Source organism: Cavia porcellus, unplaced genomic scaffold (assembly GCF_034190915.1).
Source record: "Cavia porcellus strain 051 isolate PalLab524CR breed Dunkin Hartley unplaced genomic scaffold, mCavPor4.1 scaffold_3, whole genome shotgun sequence".
Taxonomy (NCBI): Eukaryota; Metazoa; Chordata; class Mammalia; order Rodentia; family Caviidae; genus Cavia; species Cavia porcellus.
The window spans coordinates 75,510,093-75,530,209 of record NW_026947486.1 but is presented as its reverse complement, the minus strand read 5'-3'; the positions used below and the strand labels follow the sequence as shown (position 1 = coordinate 75,530,209).

The window sequence follows — 20,117 nt, the reverse complement described above, 5'->3', positions numbered from 1 at the left end:
ACCCCATTCATTCATGCTTTAAGATACAGTAGAAGAGCTGAGTACTGGTAACAGAGTTCATATGGTCCACAATATCCAAAGTATTTACTATTTCACTCTTTACAGAAGACATTTGTCTATCACTGATCTTTGACTTTGCTATTCCGAGTGTAGACCACTGACTCCTGGGAGCTTGTTAGAAACAGAATCTTAGGCCCCTTCACAGAGTCATGGAATCAGAATTTGCAGTTTAACAGGAACCCGAGAGGATTTTATGCACACAAAGATTGTGAGAAACACAAGCCTGGTATTCATAATGCTACATTAAAAGTGTTTCTTAATAACAGGTGAAAACTTGAAAACATGACCAGGATCATAAAGTATGTGCATTATGTCACATACATACAATTTAAGACAAATTTGGGTCATTGTAAAATAATAAACCACAATTCATGGGAAAGAAATAAAGTGCAATATTAAACTCAAGTATATAAGTAAGGCAAGATGTGGTGGTGCATGTGTAATTCCAGCACTTGGGAAAGCTGAGGCAGGAGGATGGCTGTGAGTTCGAGGTCAGCCTAAACTACAAAGTGAGTTCAAGTTCAGCCTGAACTGTATAGTGAAATATTGTCTCAAAAGACAAAAAAGTACATAAGAAAGCTTAATAAAGAGGAAATATTAAGAATTGTATAATTTAGCAATGTATCTAAACATATTTCATTTATATTTGTATATAATAATGTATTCATACTGTATTATATATGTATATCATATTCTATTTCCTTTGCGCAAAATGTAAGCCTTGTTAGCAATAATCCTTAATACTCTACAAGTCGTGCTGTAATTATTTTTGTCATTAATTTGAATTGTATACTAAACAAGCACAATAATGACATGATTTGGATATATGATCCCTTAAAATGTGAATGTAATGTTATTGGTGCATGAAATAGGTTACAAAAGACTTAAAATCCCATCTCAACTACCATACAATTCAAGTAGGATGTTAGTCATTTATAAGTGTCAGCTGCTTGTATAGCTAACATTATATTTAAAATCATGGCAATAATTTTACTCCTATCACAGTTGTCACCTAGCAGCTCACATATGCAACCTTACATTGAGGTCTTAGTCAACCAAGGCTTCTAGTTTTTCACCCAGGTTGCATTATTTATAGCTGCCTTTGGTGAATGAGAGTAGAAATTATTCTTTGGAATTAACAACCACAGACTAACAAACCCCAAAAGTCATACAATGATTTTTTAATAGATAATGCCACATTTACTTACTCAGTCAAAAATATCTATGAAATCATTGATATATGGTTGGAACTGTTCTAGATGCTAAGAACATAAGATTGAGCAAAAGCAAACATTGTCTCTGATCTTTCAGAGCTCACATTTAGTAGAGGAGAGAACAGTCCTCAAGGAATCACAAAAACAGATGGAACAAGGCCTGGGATGGAAAATGACCCGGTGTTCTCCTCGAGTGTATGGTTAAGGGCACTCTCCTAATCAGGTGGAAGGAAAGCTTCCCATTCCCTGAAGAAAAACTTTTTGGTGTATGGTTTGAATGTTAACAAGAGTTAAGTGGAGATGTAAATGTTAAGAGAAGTGAGGAATCTGAGGTAGTACTCAAGACAGGAAACACTGTCTCTGGCAAGGAACTGAAAATAGACCAACACAGCTGAAGTAATCATAAGAGTGGTAGAGAAGGATAAAATGTGATATTGAAGCAGTAGACATGGGCCAGACCACAGTGTATTTTACATTGTATAATACAGATTTTTTGTACTTATCTTAAGGACAGCACAAATTGAGAGAGTAAATGTGGGAGTGAAATGTGTGATTGGTAGGAGTAATGAGAGGGCTATTCCAATACTCAGGGAAGAGGTAATGGAAAACCAAACTGGTTTAATGACTGTTGAAACACAGTGAAAATATTTAGAAGCTAAAATGTGCAAGAGTAAGTAATAAATTTAGGACTTCCGGGAGAACATGGCGGACAGATAACAGCAACTACCAGAGGCTCTCTGAAAAATTAGGCTCAGAAGCCAGGTATGGTGCGGACTAAAGAGACATAAGCAGGTGGAGTTATGCTCTGCTGACTCAGGAACGAATTCGGCTGAGAGAAACCAACTTGGAATGCAGTCCTGGTGCTAAAACAGGAACAGAAAAGTCTCACTGCTGAGGCTGGACCCCGCGCCATTGGAAGCCGCGATTTGGGTTTCCCGCTGGCTGCCTCTACATCGGCTCGGCAAGGAGAGAGACGCGCAGAAACTCTGAGAACGAGAGTCTGTGAACGGAGTCGAAAACAGGACGGGCAGGGAGGCATGTTCTGACTTGTGGCAAGGTGAGTGAGAGAAACTGACACTCCACCACAGTTTGACTCTAGCGGACTTTCTGGGCCCGAGCAGTCCTGTGGGAGCAGGGCGCGGTGGCGACTCCAGACACACATTCCCCTCTCGGGCGGGATTGGTGAAAAGTGCCTGGCCTGCGTGACGCTGCCGGCGGACCCCGTAGGCTGGCCCAACCCAGATCCCAGAGCCTGACGGAGGCCGGGAGGGGTGGGCCCCTGTGTAGGCTGCCTGGTGCGCAGCGGTGAGTGGGAACACCTAACCAGCGCAATTCGATCAGGCTGTGGCTGACAGGGAGAGAAGCTGGGCCTCTCATATAAGCTTGCATATATAAGGAACAGAGAATATGGGAAGAGGCAGCAACAAGAAAGGCTCCTCGGCCCCCAATTCTGAGAAACAGGCAATAGCGGACACCACACCAATACACATAAAGCGCCATATAGAGAGCCTCATAGACCAATTCAGGAATGAAGTTATCAATGACCTGAAGCTAGAAGTATGCAAAATAGTTAGAGAAATGCTAAGCCCCACCCAAGAAAAAACAGATGGTGGAATGGAAGAACAGAAAAAGAGGGGAGAATTGTTTGATGGAGAAAACAGGGAAAGCATAGAATACGTGAAGCAGGTTCAAAGGGACTACCAAGATACTAAGAAGTCTATCGAAGACTGGCATAACAGCTTGAAAGAAACTATCTGAAGACTGGCATAACAGCTTGAAAGAAACTATCTGAACTGGAGGGCAGAATTGTAATATGGGAGAATGAAATGAAAAACTTCTTAAAAATAACAAAGAAACAAACAGCAATAATACAAAGACAAGAAGATGATAAGAGGATCCATAACTTAAGGATTAAGAACATAAAAGAAGAAGTAGGGACACAAACAAATGAACTACAAAAGCTACTCACAGAAATAATCCAGGAGAATTTTCCTAATTTAGCAAAAGGTAAAGATACTCAGATGTATGAGGCATACAGGACCCCAGCTACCCACAACCCAAACAGAGCAACACCCAGGCATATAATAATAAAAATTCCAGAAATTCAATACAAGAACAGAATATTAAAAGCTGTCAGAGACAAGAAACAGACCACTTACAAGGGAGCACCCATCAGAATTACAGCAGATTTCTCTGCACAAACCATCAAATCACGAAGAGCGTGGGGGGAAATAATTCAAGCTTTGAAAGATAATAATCTCCAGCCAAGATTGAGATATCCTGCACAACTGTCCCTGGAAATTGATGGAAAAACAAGGTGCTTCCAGGATAAAGAGGAACTGGGGGAATTTGCAACCACCAATTCAACTCTACAGAGAGTATTGCAGGATATTCTAAAAAAAGAAAAATACAAAGAATCCAGAAATAGTGGAGGCCACAACGAATGGAGCAGAGAACAAAGTGAAGAAGACAAACTGACAGCTACTGACAGAATAAGAGCTCAACAGAAATGAGGCAGAGAAGATTGGATGATAGGAACAGCTATTTTGGAGAAAATGACATCTTAATAGGTAATACTGATTTAGTATCATCTTGTTTTGAAGTCTCATCTAGCTTTTGTCCTTCTGTCTCCAATGGTCTAAATAGGTTGTATCTTACTGGATTTTATTATGTACGATAGTATAAGCAAAAACCTTTTAAAGACAAGGAGATTATACAGAAACCGTTATTCATTTTCTGTTAGTCGATTCTAAATACTCTGTAATGCTGTCATTCTCTTAAATGGTTTTACATTGTTTTGATATGCTTAATGCTACAGTATGCAAAGTTGTACTCAAGGATTTAAAGGAAAGAGACAATATGGTAACTACTTTTAGGTCAGGATTATCTGGTGGTGAAACACTATTCTGCTTAAATGGTTATGTTTTGATCTGTGCTGTTTCGTTGTTATGCCCTCTTTTATCTCAATCTCCACTCCATTATTTACTTTTTTAATACTTTTTAAAAAAATTTCTATCCTTTTAATTAAAGGAAAAAAAAATAGCAGGATATATTATAGTAACCCACTTTGACTTTCCATTACCTCGATTTGAAGCCCTGTATTACTCTCACCATCTGGTTTTTAACTGATGTTCCCCTATTCTGTTTTGCTGGATAGTATCAGGTTTGAAAATTTAGGCATCAGCTGTGAAGATAATGAGATTCATTATAACGCCCATTCTCGTTGACTTTTATCTACTTTTGAAGACCTACAATGTCTCCAATGTTTTGGTTTTGTCGGTTTTGTTCTTTACTGTTTTGTTCAATTGTATTATAACTAATGGTATAGGCAATTCTATTAGAGATAGCGGGAGGCATTATGGTAACCATTGTTGATCACCTTGTATTATGTTTTCACATTATCTATTATGTCCACCCTTTTGACTTGACCGATTCTGTTCTGTTATGTCACATTTGGTTTTACTCTCTTCCAAAAAAGTAATAAGAACCGTGAGAGCAATGAAACCCAAAATGTGTAATAGTCATTGTACAAAAGAGAGGAAAAGAAAGTGCTCTAAACTATATAACTGCATGTATATTTAAGTGTATAAGATAGAAAATGATATGACAGAGTTTTATTGGATCATTGAACAGAACTGTTTGCAGTATCATTGATGGAATGTCCACTTTACAAGCTTTAATTTTGTGACTTGAACAATTATTTCTAAGATGACAATATGTAATCCATTAACTAGTGATTTCCTACTGTTCATTTTTTTTTCTACAAATCTGTATAACTTGTACCCTTTCTCTGCTTTTTTTTCCTTTCCCCTTAAATAAAATTTAAAAAAAAGTAATAAATTTAGTCATGGAGAATATAGACAGGAAGATGTTCAAGAATGACTCATAGTTCTTACCTTAATTTAACTATCCAAATGGCAGTATTGTTTCCCATGGAAAATGGGAAGAAACTAAGAAACTTGCAACATATTGAGAGTACTTTTATTTTCTTCCATAATTAAAATTTATGAAGGGGTTGGGAATATAATTCATTGGTAGAATGTATTTCTAGCATGTCTGAGAGATTGGCTTCCCAGTGTTGCCAAAACCCTTAGGCAACCAATCAAGCAAATAAACAAACAACCCCTCCAAAAAAAAACAAAAAACAAAACAAAACCCAAAACCATGAATTTATAGATTTTAACTGATGTATACTTTCAATAGATACACAACAAATACAGGATTTAGTTTTCATATTTGACTAGAATCTTTGTCATTAGTTACTATGAGTTTATTTGTATCTCTGAAACTTTGCTTTAGGCTAGGTGTGTAACTCAGCAGTAGAGCACTTGCCTAACTTATGTTGGGCCCTGAGTTTGATCCAGAGCACTGCAAATAAAAGACAGATAATAGAAAGCAGGGAGTTAGATCTTTTGCAAATAGGAAGGGAGCTAAGAGATGCAAGGAGGGGAGATGGAAGGGAGAGGAAAGGGGATGAAATGGCAATTAAGATGTGTTAAGTACTTGTACCAACTCCCCACAAAAATGTTGTTATTATGTATTGTAAACATGTGCAGTGAACCCTTGATTTACAAATTCAATGTGTTTTCAAGGGCTGGTTGTAACTCAGGTTGTGAATTGAACACATATGTTCCTCTACACAATTTTCAAAGTCTCTCTCCTGTATACAGGCAGATCTCAGTGTCCTTAGAGAGACACTGGCTGAGGATTTCTCAATTAACCCTATACAGGAAGGAATGTTGTAATGTTCCTTCCAGAACTCTGTAAGATTAAATCTGTATCTAAGACCATCTGGAAGCACAAGAGGTCAACATTTGGATGATAATTCAAGACTTTGGTGCCAAGTTACAACTAAAATTCTGGGCATAACCCAAGTTGTTCATATGTCAGGCTGGTCGTAAGTCAAGGATACACTCATAAAAAATAAAAATTGAGAAAGAAGATTTGTTTTGGGAAAATTAAATGGACAATCTTACCTAGGTCTATGCAGTACAAAAATTTTATAAATAAATTGTTATAGGTGTTACTTATACAATGTACTACTTGGGTGGGGCCAATGTTTATTTGAAAGGGATGATTTTTAATAAGAGCAAAATGTGATGGAAAAATGACACAATATGAAAATAGTCACAGCCAGTTAATACAGCACAGAAAAGCTTCCATGCCACTAAACTGTGTTTTATTTGTCTATATGTATTTTATTGCCAGGTATGGTGGTGCGCGCCTGTAATCCCAGCACTTGGGAGACTGAGGCAGGAGAATTGTTGCAAGTTTGAGGTAAATCTGGGCTACATAGTGAGTTCAGGGGTAGCCTGAATCATACAGCAAGATCCTGTCTCAAACCTCAGCTCTGCCCAAAAAATGAAAAACGAAAAAAAAAAAGATATGTTATGTATGTAAAACTAATAAATCTTTTAAAATAGTAAAATAAACCAGGCATGGTATTGCAAACCTATAATCCCAACATTCTGTCAGGTTGAGACAAAAGTATCAAAAGTTTAGACTTAGTGTTTAGCTCAGTGGCACAAGTGCCTTCCTGATAAACACAAAGTCATGAGTTTGATCCCCAGTACCAAAAAAAAAAAAAAAAAAAAAAAAAAAGTATCAAAAGTTTAAGCTTAGCATGGGCAACTTAGCAAAGACACTTTCTCAACATTAAAAAAAAAAAAGCCTTGAGACAATAGACTCAGTGTGAAGGCCTTGGGTTCTCAGTAATGAAAGCTCAAAAGATGTGAAACAAAGTGAACATTTTCTTGCGTCACAAACTCTTTGAAACTGATAGGTTTTTATACAGTATGTATCAATATACTTATTGCAGTTATTCAAATCATACCTTTATTTTATATTTGGGTTATGGTATATGTTTTTTAAATGTTTGATTTAGAAGTCCTATCATATATATATATATATATATATATATATATTTTTTTTTTTTTTTTTTTTTTTTTTTTGAGATAGGGTTTTGCTTTGTAGCTCACATTGGCCTTCAACTTGTTTATGCAGCCCAGGATAGCCCTGAGCTCACAGCAATCTTACTCAGCCTCCCAAGTGCTGGAATTACAGGCACATGCCATCAGTCCTACCACATTCTTGAAAGATGTGAGTTCAAAAACTGAAAACATATATAGAAAACTATTTGGCAGTTATTATCTAGTGTGGATAGATCTTTAACTCTACCTTGAAACTGTTTAGCTATTTCCCCTTTCGAAATAAAGTAACTTTCACTTATTTTGCCAAAGTTGAAATATTTTAAAATGTACGTATTTTAAATTATGTTGTTAGCTTTATTAGATTTTGCCAAAAGTGAGAATGAATATGTATGTTGTGTAGTCTTTCCAGTTACCAATTGGCTTAATTACATTATTAAATGCAGTAATTTCTTCTTTTATGGATAAGTATTTTAAATTATGATTATTTTTATTCATATATACTTTGGGGGTAGTAATTTCTTCTTGAACTAATTAGGTACACCATTATCTTTTGAATTCAGCTGATAATTATTAAGGATCACTTAAAATTTTAGATTATTGATATAAGTAAAAACTGCATAATGTAGGATTATAAAGTCTAGGTTTTTCCGTGTCTTAAGCATGTATATGTTCACTTAATAAAATGCACACTTGATTGAGTATCACTGTTCTGGAGCTGCTATTATGTCGTTATAAATTCAATAGTTATTATTAAAATTATTGAATATATACACACACACACACACACACATAGATAATGTTCAAAATACCATGTCAGTTCTTTCAGGTGATTAAAAAAATGTATGTACTCTGTATAGAACATATTCTAATCTCATACTTAACACTCAATTTTGTGCTTCTTTCAAAGATTTTTTATTAGACATCATTTAATTTAACCAAATAGTGAGTTCAAATGTGAAAAATGTAATTATTCTAATAAATACAAGAAATTAAAATGTTTGTGAATGAAATAAATGACAATAAAATAGAAAATAAAATAATATAGGTAATAGATGATGTTCGTTTTCTTTCTTTCTTTCCTTCTGACATGGTCTTGCTATTTAGTTCAGGCTGGTTTGGGCTCACTATGTAGCCCAGGCTGGCCTGGAACTTAAGGTGACCCTCCTACCTCAGCCTCCTGTGTGCTGGGTAGCAACACAAGTGCACACATTAAAAGATAATCCTCTTGAATTATTGTTACAAGTGTCAAGAAAACAGTAAGTATAAGTCCTGTCATGACAGTGTACAGGGAATGCATGTGCACTATTTCTTTATTGCTTTAACTTTTTTTGTGAAGAATGTTGAATGGTGACATGATTTTACAGAAAATTGTTTAATTTTAATACTTACTGCTATTATAAACCTTATCAGGCTGAGGAAGAGCAGTTGTCCAATTCAATATGTTTCACAGGCAACACTGACTATGTTACCTAAATTATTACCTTGACTATATTATAAATACATATATACATATACATTAATCATAGTAGCATATATCTATGCATATGCATAGGTAAGTCTTAGCATTACTAAGTGAACACAAATCAAGTCAACTGACTTAATTTTTAAGAACCACTGAATCTTGTGTAAGTTAAAACAGCTACGGCAACTACCAGAGACTTCAAAATATATATTGTGACTATATATTAAAATACATTTCAAATACTCAAGGAATTGGGTGCGTTGTTCTGTGGTAAAATATTTGCTTAGCATGTGTACGATCCTGCATTCCATTCCCAGCATCACAAAAACAAAACCAAACAACTCAAACAATGTGAGGCTGTAAATATATCTATCTATCTATCTATCTATCTATCTATCTATATATATATATATATAAACTCTTAGTAACTTTTTACGCAGTGAAGATTAATGTATTCAGTATTATTTATAAGATACAACTAGTCTCTACCTTTTCATGTCATTAATATGCCCTGGCAAGGTCAACCTTATGAAGTGAAGTAGACGAAGACCTTACATCACGAGATGGTATTTGAGGCATACTTCCCTTTCAGCTCATCCAGTGATGCAATTACCAGAGCCACACTTTTATTGTTAAAATATGCCTTTCTCTGGATGAGGTAGAACTGGACAACTTTTGCCACTTTAGGAGAAATTCGCTTATAAAATATTCTCTGACAACTGGATTAGAAACAGTCATCAACAAGCATATGTACAAAGGCAGGAGAGAAGCAAAGCACTTAATATAGAGCTGTGGAGACTCGGCACATAGAGGTGGAAAGACAACACGTAAGGCTAATCTTGATCTTGACCATTGGACAGGACTTACAGTGTCGTTGATATATGAAAGATGACCTTCTGAGAGCGTTCTTTGAAGCCTGGGTGTGTAAACTTACCTGAACATCCATGTTGTCCTATTTCACCAACACAATAAAAACATCTGCAGGTACACTTGGAGCTTCACAAATTTATCATGTGCAAACCAGTACAATCACTGGGGATTGCGAAAATTTCATACATTTTACTTTTCAAATTTCCCTATAAATTCCCTTTTGGACCCTTTCCCCAGCACACACATGGAAAAGTCTTTAGAGCATCAGAATTCTTTCACTGCATATTAAATAAAGGAAATAACATTTTTGCCATTATTTTAAATGGTGATTTGTTAATAACAAAGCATTATGGTTTGATGTTGGCCGTTCCATGGATGCATTTCAATGCAGCCATACTGATGCGACTGTCTTTGATGGAAAATCTATTTTACACTTTTTAAAATTTTTTCTCATCTGTAGCAGACAGTTCCAACACTGTCCCATCCTTAACCTCTCAAATTTTGATGGGATTGCATTTTTCACTTTATTTTAGTATTATTTAATTTCTTTTATATAATAAGTAGATATTAATATTATACTAAAAGTGTCTGTTAAAATTTTAAGCTAGACTTAATCTCAGGTACCCTGAAAGCTGAGACAGGAGGATCACAAGTTTGAGGCTGGCCTAGACAACTTGTTGAGAACCCATCTCAAAATAAGACATAAAAGGGCTGAAGATGTAGCTCAATGGTAGAGCACATATCTAGCACATATAGGCCCCTGGTTTCAACCTTCAGTACTGCAAAAATTAAGTAAAACTAAATTTTACTCTAAAAAAAAGAGCCTCTAAACTGTATCAATTCTTCCTCCAAAACTATCATTCTAAAAACATTTTGTGGTATTAAATGCACATATATAGCTGTAAGAACAGTCAGAAACTTAATTGAAAATTTCCTAAACAGTGGTTAAAATAAGGAATCCAACTTTGACACGCTTTGCTTAACTTGTAATACATTTGCTCAAATCATTTGTACTCTGGAAATCTCTAGAATGTGGAACTGTCTCATTTATTTTTCAGCATTCATGACTGATACCTCTTCTTTAAGAAAGTAAGTTTTCTGTCTCCTCTCCCTTCATTCTGATATTTTTAGGTCTATTAAGACTTTTTTTGTAGTGCTGGGTGTGGAACCTAGGATCTCACACATGCCAAGAAAGTGCCTCACCACTGATCTACACTTTTAGCCTTCGTCCATCAAAACTATGTTGAGGAACTTCACATTCTAAAATTTATTACAGGAAGACAATAGCTGCATTTCCTACCCTCTTTTGTGCATGTAAGAGTTTGTCAGGGAAGAAAAAAACTGAATATTTGTGTTCAATCTTCACTAAATTGCCCCAGTTTATACCATCTTACTTTGTAATTATTTACTATAAACCTAATATATATATATATATATATATATATATATATATATATATGTTGGAGTAGTAGTTAGCACACATTACTTGGTAATAAAATAAGAGGAGATCTTTTCAGGTTACATTAAAATGCTGTTAACCAATTAAATAATATTACTTTTCAGATATGGTAAGCCATTAATGACATGTTTTACTAGTTCAAAGGTTAATCTAAATCAGCAAAATGACAGAAATGATCTAAATAAAATAGTTGAATATTATTGCAAAATAAGAGTCCTTAAGCATGCTTATGGTATACTTACAGTTATTTCTGAAGAATGGTGTTCATTGGCCTGTGCTTGTGGGCATTAAGTGATAACCCTAAAAGCAAATGTTGGGAAAAATGCAATTAGAATTCTATATATAAGGTGCTATTTAAGGTACTTACACTATTTTCACGTACTATAAAACATGATGCCATATAAGCCTACACATATAAAAAATTAACTGAAATATTAGTACAACAGTATATCAGTGTTCATCATTCTGATAAAGAGGAAATTAAACATCAGTTAATTATTCTAAATGCATCAGCAAAATTCTAAATAAAGTGTTATGTTTAATCACTATTTCACAAAAAAGAATGTACAATGCAGGGGTAGTTAAATGGTATTTGACTCATAAAGTGTTATTAGACTCTAGAAGATAAAATGTTTGAAAATCAGCATTTTAGTATTAGTTCTTGTACCAGTTTAAGTTGCCAGTACCTATCTGAAAATGGAAAAGCAAAATTGAAACAAATGTTAGCCAGCTATACTTTTTGTAGTATGAAAAATAAACACCATTCAATATGTTAACATTGAACATATTTCAAGCATGAAAAGATTTCTAAAACACGTGAAACATGACCCAAATATGCTAAATAAAGGAATAATAAAATATAAAGCAAATACTTCCATTCAGCCAAGAAAGTAAATTAAAGTGATGAGAAAATTAAAACATTGCACTGCAGTTAAGGATAAGACCATCGTGACACACAATATTGATCCATTCTACCTGTTGTAGCTCCCACTTAAGTTATTTTGTTTAATTGTGCAAATGCCCTTGTTGGGAATGAACCCACTGTGGCCAGACAACAGTGAAGAAGGTAATTACACCCTCCTAGTGGCCTGTTGTGATTAGTGTAATGAGGACAAAGGGAACTACAAATTTGATTTCTTCAGTCAGGTTTTATTTATTAGATTCCCTGATCCCTTTGTGGAAGACTGAAGTACAATAATAAAGCATTTGGGCTTTTTCATTAAAAAAATCATCTAATGGGATAATTTGAAAATTGTTTCCCAAGACTTGTCAACTAAACATAGTTTTTTCTGATTTCTGTAACACTTTAGTGTAGGTTTCTAAAACATGAATTGACTTTGAAAAAGTTTGGACCACTGTACCTTAGGTAAAATTAAATCTTTTCCTAACCATGTTGTTCCTTTAATAATATTTTGCATGTACTATACAATCCTTTTTTCCCTCTCAGCTAGTTATGAATCAAGGTATATGTTATAATAAACATTTTGTCATTTTTAGTTTCTCTCCACCTTACTGAACCATTATTTTTTAAATTCTCACAATGACTTTGATTTTTGTCCTTTTGTAGGCCAGTAACTCAAGATAGAAAAAAATCTCTGATCACAATCTTGCTCTGCATACTAACTCAAACACTATATAATTTTTCTACAAAAATGATGCATAGAGTATGTTTAAATTTCTCACATATAATGCTAATATTATAGACAGCTAAATTAGTTGGAAATACTATAAACAGCCAGATAGACCTAAGTCCTCCACAGGAGTCAGTAAAAAAATACATTACAGTTGCGGAGGAGCATCTGTTGGAGGCCAGGCCTCAAGACAAAGGAAGGAATGGCTGCACCTAAATACTTCCCCTAGCTATAAACAATAATCATGGATATTCTAAATAGGCCTCAGTCACCGAAATGGTAGGATAGGAAGAGTCCCTGACTCACCCTCTCTGGGAAAAGTTCTAGTTTGTTCCAAGAACAATTATGAAGTGACTTGCTTCCACATTGGAACAATCTCAACTAAACAACTATACTTGTAATCTTATTAGTTGACTGTAGTTTTGTCCTACCTTATACCCTATAAAAACTTCTTTGAGAAGTAGGGTCTTCCATCCACTCAGGACCTCTTCTCTCTTAAAAGTTGTCTTTTTTCCAATAAATGTCTCCTGCTCTTAACCTTTATTGTTTCTTAGAATTCATTCTTTGACTTTGTGGAACAGGAACTTGGTATATGGGACATCTAGCAGGTTGGAAGTGACAATAATTCCCTGATATTATTTGAAGGTCCTATACCATTCATACATCACTATTACTTTTGGCACTACTTACAATGGATTTATAGAGACATTCAGTCTAATCTTAGGACTGTTCAAAACAGATTTTCTTCTAGTTTTCTTACAAAAAATTATTGCTATTTTGCTTTCAACCCTTAGGAAGATATTATAAAATAGGCATTTCATTGAAAATCGTGCTCTAAAAGTCGTAAGAATCCTTAAAGATTTAATGGATACATTTGCTTTCTTACTTCTCCAATGATTGAAATAACAGGGCAAAGCAGATTTTGAAGTGGAATTGTCAACCGGGCGTGGCACACGTCTGTAAACCCCGTATTCTGGAGGCTGAGGCAGGAAGATCTTTGTGAGTTTGAGACCAGTTTGGACTACAGAGTGAGCTCAAGGCAAGCCTGAAGTGCATAATGAGACACTGTCTCAAAAATGAAAAAAAAAGTACATATAGAATTTGTCTTTCAAAGAAATGCCAATAATGAAGTGGTTTTATTGTCATTAAAATGCTAGTACTCAGTCCAGAGCATAATGAGCTATTTACAAAAAAGTTTAAAGTTCTTTGGCTATTCATACTCATTTAAAAACAAAGTGGCACTTTCTTTTCAGAATGAAAACAGAATCAGGATGGATTAGAAGGTGCCTTTTTACTGCCTACTTTGAGTACTCAAGAAATTACCACTAATGGATATAATTTACATGTAATGTGCATATTTTAAATGTAACATTCTGTTGGTTTTGGTAAATGCTTGCAGTAGTATAACAGCCATTTCAATGACAATACAGACACTTTCATTCTTCTCCTTCACCACTTTTTAATTTTTACCACTATGTTTTTGCCTGTTTGAGAAATTTGTATATATGGAACCATACAGTAAGGTTTCAATTTCTTCTACTTTCGGTTGCAAACTTTTTTGTTGTCTTTCACTGAATTTTATTTATAGGCTGTTTGAAGTGCATATAACCAATTTTCTTACCATGTGGATTTATTAGGTTTCCTGAGCTTTTGTTTCAAGTTACCACAGCCTCCTTGAAACTTCAATCATTGTTTAACAATGATACTGCTCTTTTTGTTTGTTTGTTTGTTTTTGGTACTGGGGATCAAACTCATGGCCTTGTGCTTGTCAGGCACTTATACCACTGAGCTAAATTCCCAGCTCCAAGATATTGCTCTTAAAATTGACTCTATGTAGTCAGGAGAACTTTGGAATGTGCTGTCAGCGACACCTGCAACAGTGATCAGAAATTCAGCAGAATCTGGCAAATCAAAGGAGCAATTACAAGACAAAACCATAGGAGAAAGCTTTCAAATACAAGATGGTGCCTTGTACATCATCTCGGTTTCAGCACAATGCATATAACAGATGTGCTAGTTTTTAGTGTGTATAATAATGAATTATACAGTTTCAAACACCTTTTTCAGTAACTTGAACGCTTCCTGTTTTGTTTTGGTTTTTGAGAGACAGAGTCTCTTTGTGTGGCCCAGGCTGGCCTTGAACACACACAACAATCCTACCTCACTCTTCCAAGTGCTGGGAATACAGGCATGCACCATGAAACTCCTGGCTATATTTTAGGAAAAAAGATTAAAATGTGTGTCTAGGGATGTTATTAGTAGGACCTATTTACATATTACAGTAGATATGAGATTTACTGTTTTAATAGGAAATGTATTGAATAATAGAGACAATGTTTTAATTAGGTCTCATTCTTTATACTTAGCTTTTATGCATTTTTTATTAGTGACAGCTGCTAAAATATATATCAAGCAAAAGCTTCTAGAAATGTGTTATGCTATACACTAGGACGTAATAATGCAAAATCAAGCTGGATGTGGTAGCTCATGCTTGTAATACAAGCACTCTGTGTGGTTGAATCAAGAGAATTGTAAATTCCAACCCTCCTTGGGCAATTTAGCTGTGTCTTGTTTCAAAACAAAAAACTAAAAAGAGGTTGAACTGTAACTCTGTGAAGATCTTGGATTCAATGGCCAGTCTTTTGGTGGTGGGAGGTGCTCCACAGGAGTTGTAATTTGAAAGAACTGTCTTTTATACTAGAGATTTAGGAAACAGATGGCATATTACAACTCATTGTTATATTCAATTGCAAATGACAATGCAACAAAAGTTTGAGAGGTGAATGTCTGCTCTTTGGAAAGTATACTTATATTTGGCAAATCATGATTGGATATAATGGAAAAAAAATTAAAAATAGGCTAGTAATTTAACTTTCCTGAATCTGAAATTTAGATTTTCCTAATCAATTGATTTTGAACAGGAGTACTTGAAGGATGAGTTCTTTTTTATTGATTTTGCGCTTTTGAAATAAATTTTCATAGTAAAGTAAGGATGCTAGAAGTTCAGATGCATTTCATTAGTTTCAGAAGTATGAAAGAATTAAAGATTTAACAGGATAAATCAAAACCTCATTGCTTTGATCTGATGACAAATTTTATTTGCTAACCTTTTTTAAGCTAAAATAAACTCTCAGATACCCTCAGCAAGCACATCTTTTAATAGTTCTCAGCTTCTCAGAATGAAGAAATCTACAGAGACAGAAAAGAGGATGTGTGATGGCCTAAAGCCTAATGTGCAGGAAGTATGGAGAGTAACTGCTAATGGGTATAAGATCTTTTTCTTGTTGTGTGTGTGTGTGTGTGTGTGTGTGTGTGTGTTCTAAATGGTGGTAGTTGTACAATTTGGTAAATACAATGAATTCCATGACAATACAACTGCTAAAAAATAATTTGATGTTGAATCCATTACCTCAAATGAAAAATCAGATTTCAAAATAGCCTTGAAAGACTGCAGTTATAAAACACTATTAATTATGTTAATTACTATATTAATTTCATATTGTAAAAGTTGAAGCATTTTATACATTTAAAATTCATGAAAAGATAGGTTTTAATTGAAAATAATAAGCTTAATACTTGATGCTCTGTATGTACATATAAAGTTATGTCAACACTTTGTTAGTGATGTGCAAGCTGGAGTAAAACATTAAAAAGAAAAAGTAAAATCATGACAAAGACAGCTAAAGCATTGTGACATCTTTTTAATTGAATACAATACCTTTTTGAATATAATACATTTGAGGGTCAATTTTTATCTTACTGCTTTCTCATTTCAGCAAATATTCAATGTTTATGCATAATTAGGATCATGAAAACTTTTGTATTTGTGATGACTGTTTTAAGTCATTGATTTTAACCTTGAACCCTATGTTTGAGTAACTTCTCTGGTGAGAAAGCTATCAGGCCTATACGCATCCAATAAGTGGCAAGTCAAAGCAACTCCATATTTTTTGTCATAGGTTAAAACTGTATTTGATACTTTATTTTGAAGTCTCTATCACAGTTTATATACATTAAACTTTGTTTTGAACAGTGGTTTGATACCTTTTTATTTAAGTTTATCTCTTTTTAATCTTTTTGTTTAGGTTACACTGGGCATATATATACAACTTGTCATTTTTATTTTCAAAAAAGTAAAGGTAATGGGCATGATGGCGTACTCCTATAATTCCAACACTCAGGAGGCTGAGTCAGGATTACCTTGGATTCAAGGCCAGCCTGTACAACATAATGAAACCCTGCTTCAAAAAACAAAACAAAACGTACTCTCATTGTTTTTTTATTTTTATTTTTATTTTTTATCGGTACCAGGGATCAAACTCATGAACACTTGCTTGCAAGGCAGGCACTTAAGCCACTGAACTAAATCCCCAGCCCCTGCGCTCTCATTCTTAAACTATTTACATAAAGTAGATTTGTTTGATGTTGGTTTTATTAAAAGTCTATTCATGATATTTACTCAAAATGACAAGCTTCATTGTAACGGTCACAGGAAAAAATCAAAACATAATATACCATTAACAATGTGAAGTTATACGTTAAAAGAAAACATTTTAAAGTTAGAAAAGTACATACAAGGAAGTTTTAAAATTTGACTTTCACATGCTTCGTCTTTAAAATGCAGGTGCCACATTTACAGTGATAAGTTATGAAAATACATGACTACACATGTGAAACTAGAGTAAAATAGAATTGTTCATTAGGTTATAAAAATATAACGGTAGAAAGGATTTTCACAGCCTATTCAATCAAGTTGTTTCTTGCTATTTTAATATTCTTTTCTTCCTTAGTAATTTTCCAAGGAAGGAATTTAAGGTGAATCTCTGGTCTTTTAAACATATTATGATTAGTTTTTTTCCATTTTGATATCTAATTGCCAGTCACTTTTTAAAAATTATTTATTTATTTTGTGGTGCTGGGAATCAAACCCTGGGCCTTGGGCAAGCAAGGCAAGAACTCTACGACTGAGCCCCATTCCCTAGCCTCCAATTGCTATTTTTAAAAATTCTGGTTTCTTTTCGTTTTTATCAGTACCAGGGATCGAACTCATGACCGCAAACTTGCAAGCAAGGTGCTTATTTCTGCATCCTTAGTAAATGGCTACTCTCTTTTAAAAAATGAGCGGAAATCTGCAAAAGTATACATATTCCTGATTTATAGATGTGGCTATATGATTAATGTCTTTTTATCCTTCATTTAGTTGAAAACAGTGTCAAGGATTAACTACATGCTACACTGACACTATGTTTTGTGCATTAGTATTTGTCATATTTTTGAAACTTTGTAATCAGACAGAACTGGGTTTGAATCCTGACTCTGCTTCTTATTAGTTGTATGTTTTGGTATGTGCATTAGCCTGAGTACATCTCTGCTTCAAATTTCTTAGTTGTGAGAACTAGTGCAATAATAAATGTAATTTACTAAATATAGGCTGAGATCTTTTGAAAAAAAGATTGAATAAGCAGAAACTTTAAACCACTAATAAAATAAATACTTTAAGAATGATCTTGGTTTAGTCACTTTTCTTCTCATTACTATTCCTTTTTGTGCATACCCTAAGTGAGAGGTATCTATTTACATTTTGATAGGAAGATACATGACTGTTTCTATTTAGTGTCAAACCAGCCTACTACATGCAAGGTGCACATATAAATGCATAATGAAAAAAGTCAAAGAAATAACCAGATTTAGTTCTATAAAATACACTTCATCTTTTTTACCTTTTAGATAATTCCATTGAGCTCTTTTGATTGTTTATGTTATGATTTCATCTTTCATATACTCTGCAGTTCAGTCGTCCTTAAAGATCACATGAAGGTGACTGATTTGTTTCCTTATGAAAATGACATAATGGATCAAAGCTGGAATTGTGTAGCTAGTGACTCATGCTTGCATTTGTACATTTAAGAGACATAATTTATAGAAAAGAGGCATCCAGCCTTGAGCAGTTTCAGACTTCATGGCACAAATTAAGAAATAAAATTAAAGTAAGTAAGTGTGAATAGCCTGAGAACTGGTCAGTCATCTGATTTAAACCTTAAAAGATACTATTAAGTGTCTTTTATATCTTTCTCTTATTTTGACACACATATATATCTCTTATCTATATGTTAGTAAGAATAAAAGGTACAGTCTTGACTGTGCTCACATAATTGTACTAACTTCATTTTTTTGAAGCCAAGAATGAAAATGTACTTTGCTCATTGTGAATTTATTAAAGCATGACATGATTCTCAAGGACAGTATGATGTAGTCAAATTTTTAAAAGCTTTCATTTAATATGCAACATAGCCTTTAGAAACAGCAGATCCATGGTGGAAAATCTCACTTGATGATTATAAGATTTCAGTTCTCTGTGTACTAATAATTACCTATATGAGCAGAAACTCTGTATCTTGAATTCATTGGTTTTTAAAACATAAACAGTACTGACACAATGTAACCAGCATACTTTAATTCTATTGCTTAGTATAATGTCATCCATGCATTTAGATGTTATAAAGTGCTTTTCTGATGTTCTTAAAAATAATCTAATAAAAGTGAATAGCTTTGTTGATTTGGGAACCTACAGTCACATGATATTCAGACAACTGATTTTTGTTAGGGATTCTAATGTACATCTCAGTATTTAATAACCTGTAACAGAAGCCAAAATGTAATTCAAATATCTAAGGGCTTGCTAGTAACAACTAGTTTACAACTTCTAACTGTAGGAACTTTACTGTACCTAATTGCATCATTTAAATAACTTCAAGTAATACTAGACACACAGAAGATGCTCAATTCATTTGCTGATTTACTTTTTAAATAAAGTTACAAATGATGGATGACATCAAAATATATGTACATATCAAAATACCACAATGAAATTCTATATTTTGCAAAACCAATAGGCACTAATAAAAATATAGCTTAAATTTCAAAACTTGGGTGAAAAGTTTATGGATTTTTAGATTTGAACACCTAAATGCAAAAGTTTGCTATAATGCTCATTTTTTTTAAAGCAATAGGATTGAAGTCAGGGCCTTCATAATGAGCTATATCCCCATTTCCCTCACCTCTTTTTTGAGAAAAGTTTGCACTAACTTACTAAATTGCCCAGGTTGGGTTAGCACTTGGGAGTCCTCCTGCCTCAACTTTTCAGATTTATGGGATTTCAGCTGTGTGCCACCATATCATCTCGCAATTCCCAATCTTTTACCTTAAGTAACAAATTAAATTACAAATAAAAAGTAACTACACCTCTGTAACTATTAACTCTTTGTAAATAAAATGTTATTTAAACCAAAAAGATTATTTATTTTGAAATAAGTAAACAACAAGATTTAAATTTTCGTTCTCCTTTTTAAATTTTTTTACAAGTCTTAATCATTTGAAAGTCTTTGTGATTCAGTAACAAAGAGATTGGGGTATATGAGTTTTCTTACTTTTTAATTTTCTTTGAAAAACTGATCTCAGGACCTCATGCTTGGCAATCTGATGCTGTGCCTC

The 20,117-nt window shown here is 34.0% G+C and overlaps 1 protein-coding gene across 2 annotated transcripts in view; it reads right to left on the bottom strand.

The window, feature by feature from the left end:
• Htr2c (5-hydroxytryptamine receptor 2C) overlaps window positions 1–20,117 on the bottom strand; it is a 238,380-nt gene that overhangs the window by 202,564 nt on the left and 15,699 nt on the right. For both annotated transcript variants that reach the window (XM_003467625.5, XM_063246297.1), the window contains exon 2: window positions 11,238–11,295. The gene's annotated coding sequence lies outside the window, so the exon portion shown is untranslated. The remainder of the gene's footprint in view (window positions 1–11,237; window positions 11,296–20,117) is intronic.